Source organism: Monodelphis domestica, chromosome 5, assembly GCF_027887165.1.
Source record: "Monodelphis domestica isolate mMonDom1 chromosome 5, mMonDom1.pri, whole genome shotgun sequence".
In the NCBI taxonomy this organism is placed as follows: Eukaryota; Metazoa; Chordata; class Mammalia; order Didelphimorphia; family Didelphidae; genus Monodelphis; species Monodelphis domestica.
In genome coordinates this window covers 245,458,763-245,464,762 of record NC_077231.1, presented here as the reverse complement: position 1 = coordinate 245,464,762, position 6,000 = coordinate 245,458,763, and positions in this window count along the sequence as shown.

Here is a 6,000-nt window from a genome sequence, read left to right as displayed (position 1 = left end):
TGGACCAAACCACAGCTCCATCAGCAATGAATTAGTGTCTCAACTTTGCCACATCCCCTCCAATATTTATCACTTTCTTTTGCTGCCACATTGGCTAGTCTTCTAGGTGTGAGGTGATACCTCAGTTGTTTTAATTTGCATTTCTCTAATCACAAGAGATTTAAAACACTTTTTGAAAGCAACATATTGAAGGGAGAAATGCACAATACTTCTGGAAAGGTAGATTTTAGGCATATTTCAAAGGACTTTAAATACATAGTACAGAAATTCATTTTAATTCATTTAATATAATTTCCTATAGAAATTAGGGAGCTCCTAAAGACATAAGCAATAATATAACGTGGTAATATATAACTTTTAGCAAGATTAGTTTGGTGTCTATTTGAAGAATGTATTAGACAGATGGGAAACCAGGAAACCAATTAGAAGGATATTTTGATATTCTAGATTTAGACATTTTGTTTTTTTATTCAAAATAGGTAGACAAGGTAAACATTATTTTTATCATTCCCTTACTTTAAAACCTATAGCAACTACCTGATTGCTAAACGCCTTCCATTTAGATTTAGAGCTGGAATGGATTTTGAAAGATTATTTAGGTCAAACCTCTTATTTTACAGATGAAGAACCTGAAATGCTGTTAAAGTGTTTTTTGTTTTTTTTTTTTCCCAATCACACAACTAGTAGCTATGGAAGCATTTGAATTCAGGTCCCTTCCCTTATAAAACTCAAACAAGTTTCCAGGACCCTCCATAATGCTAGCCTACCTTTCCTATCCAACTCTGCTTCTCACTATCCCTGACCTCTGAACAAGCACCCCAAACTCCAGCCAGACTGAATTTGTCACCATCTCCTAAACATGATTTATTCCTTCTTAAATCACAACATTAGCTCTTCTATTGGGATGTGTTACCCATGGTCACTTTTACCTAGCTAAATTTTGAGCCTTTTTCAAGACCCAGTTCAAGTCCCACCTGGTACAGGAAGACTTTTCCACCATGTTAGAGTGGCTAAAACACAGGATATAAAAACTGAAGACGAATTCAAATTTTATGTCCGATACTTACTAGCGGTATGATCATAGATAAAAGAACTTATTTTAACTCAGCTTTAATTTGGAGATACTATCAGACAGCTAGGTAGTACAGCAGATAGAGCTCTAGATCTGAAGTCAGGAAGTCCTGAGTTCAAATCCAGCCACCTATACTAGTTCTGAGACTCTAGGGAAATCATTTAAGATGTCTCTACCTCAATTTTCTCATTGATAAATTAGGATTGCTGTGAGAATCAAATGATAGAACATTTATAAAGCACTTTTGGAATCTTAAAACTCTAAATAAATGCTAATTATTATTATCATCATTAGCATTTGAAATAGAAAAGCAGCACAATATGATGAATAGTAAATTGGAGAGCCATCTTGAAAGGCAGAAAGACCTAAATTCAAGTTCTGACTTTGACACATTCAGGTTGTGTGACCCACCATTTTGGTTCTTTGGGCTGTCTGTGACTTTAAGTTTAAGAACAGGAGCCAACCTTTATTAGCAGAACTTTCTCCCCTCCAGGTCTATATATCAATGAAATCACAGGTTTAGTCCAAATCCCCCTAATAGCACATGTTACTTTCCTACCTTATTGAATTGTCTTGAAAGTGCTGAGTAAACCTTAAAGATCTCTCTAAATGTGAGTTATTATTTTCATTATTCTAGTCCGTACTAACTGCTCTCTTCTCTGAATTCCTACTGAACTTTTAGTCAGTTCCTCCCAGTTTAGCACTTAATCATTTTCTTACTGTTTTATGTATTCCATTTATTTCCTCTCGTGTGAGGGTGAGACATCTTATCCTTTGTCTTTATCTCTCAGAGTAAGAACTCAATATTTTTGATTGGTTCATTAATGGAAACACTGGTTGCCACCACAAAACTTCTACTTACCCTTCTTGAGAAGGCACAACCAATTACTATGACTTTCGCCTCATCCACAAGATTCTGAAGGACACAGACAGAAAAAATCAGCTACCCTAAGTTCAAGGTGTCTCTCAAACCCTAGTCACTTGATTTTACTTCAATATAGCAAATGGCCATGGAGTGATGGTGAGAAAAAGTCATCCCTCATAGAGAAACACTGTTGTTCTGTCAAAGTAATGTCCATTAAGAGGGCAAAATGGGGCTGTCCATTCTGCCTGATGGAGCAAACCACCTTTGAATATTATAGGAGCAGCCAGATCTTTACTAATAAGGGGACTTAAAGCAATTATATGGGCAACTCAGATGAAATGTACTCCCTTTTTGCCTGAATTCTTGAGATATAACCCAGGCATTTCCATTTTGCTGGAGGGCTGACAAGACTAGATAATGATATGGAAGTTAGAGAAAATAGAAGGGCAACCTGGAAACTTTAGTCATTTAAAAAAAATGCAATTGTCTCTCTCTTTTTTTTTAATTGGCCATTGAGATCTATTTAATAACTTTGTTTCAGCAGGTCAGAAAGGCATTGCACAATAATTTTTGAGCTATCACCAGGATTATATTTTCTTGAGATAACAGTCTTTTGTGCTTGCCCTTCACCTGAATATTTCAAAGCACCTTAAAATACCTGATTAATCCTTCTGAGTCAGGCAATGGGCTTAATTTCTGTTTTATAAAAGGAGAACCAGTGTTAAAAGCAAAGCTAAAAGTAAATGACTTGCCTGAGGTCATGTCCTACAGAAAGAGTCTGATTCCCAGGGCATCTTAGCGTGCCCTGACCACTCCTCTGTCTTCCTAGGCTTCATGACAGCATTTTCCAATGACTCCATTTAACTGTAAAAGGAAACAATCTGGTCACAAGGTGGGAGGATGAACTGGTTGTGGTCAGGTAAAAACTGCATTCTTTATAAGAAGAGACTTTCATGAAATGCCTGGTACTTCCTGCTTTTAATCACTCTGACAGTAACACCAGACAAAGCAAGCTCTGCTTCCAGGAGAAACCACTGGACTGCTGTGTTCAAGAGTCATAATACTCTTGGAACTCCGCTTTTGTGTACAGGGAACCTGAGGCTCATCCAGAAAGAACCTTTGCTTTCAGAAGAGCAGAGGAACAAGGATCAATGGTCAGCCCAACAGTACCACTTTCAAAATTATAAACACTTTTTTGATCATAGAAATAGTTGGCTGCATGGCATTTTTGCCCACTGAAAAATGACCAGTATATTGAATTCTTACCTATCCTATGCCTCCTTTTCCAGGAAATCTTCCCATAAACCATCTCAGGAAAGACTTTTTCCCCCTCGGACCTTACTTAAGAGCATTCTTTTATAATTAATGTACTCTCATATGTTTTTATATCATACATTTGTGTTAGCTACTAGTTTTAAGTTCCAAATAGAGGCAGAGATCTCGTCTTATGTGATCTTAATTAGATTCCCAGTGCCTAGTACAGTGTTTTAAGTCTTTGACAAGTTGCTATTAGCTTTTCCTCTGTTTATCTTTTAAAGCTGTTCACAACCTGGTTCCTTCCTACCTTTTCTGTCTTGTTATATGTATTATTTACCTCCATGCATTATGTTACAGCCAAAGTGGCCTTCCCTCATGAATGATACTTTATCTCCAGACTCTGCATCTTAATGCTGGTTGAGGCCCAGGCCCAGAATGTGCTCAAGGGACACCTTCTTCCTAAGATCTTCCCCAGTTTCCTCTAGCTGCTATTGCTTTTTCTCCCATGGTTATCTCACAGGCATGTAGAAGGTGTTTAATATGTATATTGATTAACTGGATGGATTGACAAATAAATGAGTCAATTAAAAGATGACTTGGAAGAGCCAATCAATGAGGAATGAATCCTTGGAGCATGTTGCATACAGTCCATTAAGGAAACATGGGCAAATTTGAGCTGGCTCTCCATTGGCCAGTGCTCCCTCCTTCCTCTAGCACTCCCCACAATACTCTAGGTTGGAAGGCACTATAAAAGTACTTAACTCTAGTCTCAAATTGTCCTGCTGCAAGGCCCTGGTTCTTGGCAGTTCTTAATGGCAGAACCAGTGTTGTAGATGTCCCAGATGATGCTTTGACTTAATAGCTTTGGCTTGCAAAGTTGGCCCTCAAAAAGCTACTTATTTCCTCTTAAACACTACATTTACATTTGGGGTCAGTAAGTAAATGGAAGTGTCTAACTTTGGCCATGTTGGCCAAGTGGTTAATCACACTTACAGGTAAGAATAACTAAGAGAACCAAAGAGAAAAAGATCTTATTGTTTTTTTTTTCTTTTTTCCTTTTTAAAATATGACTTTTATTAAAATATTTAATAGGGCATCTAATTACTGGCAGGATGTTTATGCAACATAGAGCGACTTTTAAAGAAATAAAAATCCTTAAGTATGGTCTGGTATGTTGCTTTCTAAGCTTCAACTACTTTCAGATAACTTAACCTTCATTTTACCTATTAAGGCTAAGTAGAAAACAAGGTGTGATTCACATTGAATTTTTCTTAGGGGCAGAAACTTGTGTGTCACCATTCCATTTCAGACTTGGAGCTTGGATGCCAGCAGCTTGGCTTGCAATTTTTGACAGTGTCCTCAGATTCAAGAGTCCAAAGCCTTTAATTACCTACTTACTCTAATTACTCCATCTAAGGCTTGATCAGTGTTCTAGTCCAACTAATCCCAAGAACCTAAAATCCCTATACCTTCTTTATTCAGTGTTGTTTAACAAACATTCTCCTTTAGGTTTTCTTTGCTAGGTCTTGCCTTTGTGTCAAAACAAACAGAAAGAGGAAAACAAAAAAAAAATCCAGCCTACAAGGATACTTGCTGAATCTTCATTTAACCTAATAATGCTCTCCTTGCAATCAGGAAAAAATTTCATTTTCTGGCAAAACAAAACAAATATTTATGTCACTAATGCTCTCCCTCCTTCCTTAGTGATGCCAAATTGATAATGAATTACTTAGGATTATGTAGACTACCAGGCGTTTTGCCTATTTTCATTTTTATTAAGTAACTTCTTGAGAGGCTATTTGGTGTACAAGAATAGGGCACGACCAGAATACTTGGAGTCAAAAGACCTGAATACAAACACCTCCTCTGGCACTTAGGAGCTGGATGGCCCTGGGCATCAACATACACCCAAGAGTTTTTATTTCTTTAAAAATTGTTCCATATTGCAAATGTATCCTGCAAGTAATTAACCTTTCTCAGCTGAGTTTTTTTTCCTCTGTAAAAAGGAGATAATAATAACACCTACCTCTCAGGATTATTGTATCAAAGAAACTACTCTATGCATTATAAACTTGTTAGAGAAATGTTAGCTTTATTTTTGCCAGAAATATTTTAATTGATCTAAATTCCCCTTTCCTCACATTTAGAAACACAATGGGACAAAATAGAACAATTTCAAAACAAATAGTTTTTTAAGTGACCTAGTTAACACTATCTTTATTTGTGATGGTCCAATATTCACTTAACAATTCTCTTTCACATAACTTCTAAGTAGTATAGGATTTCTTCTTGGCATGCCTATAGGTGAGGAGGGGCATGGAACTCAAAGCTTACTGCAATAATTTATCTTAGTTATGGTAGTGACTAAGTAGGCTTCTGAAACCCTGGGATTTCCTTTTTTATTTGGCTTGCAATTTTTAAATCATTTTTTGCCATTTTACTCCACTACCAGGGGAAGTCAGCCTTCCTTATCATATCTGTTAGGTTTCTCCTTCGAGGAAATTTGGTAACATCATAAGGGAACTAGGGCTGCTGAATTGGAGGAACAGCAGTGTAGCAGCTGTAGGCAATAACTTTGACAACCTGCCATTCTCCTACGCTGAGACTGAGTTCAGGTAATTGATTTAAACAGAGAGAAGCTGTAGTTTTGGCGGGGTATCTGTAAGGATAGCTCATTCTACTATAGTCACAGAATTGACTTTTTTGGAAGATGGCTAGATTCTTGGATGGATTGAGTATTTATTAAGCACTGACCAGGTGCCAGGTCTGGGGATAAATGCTGGGGATCCCAAAACCTGTAAGTAAT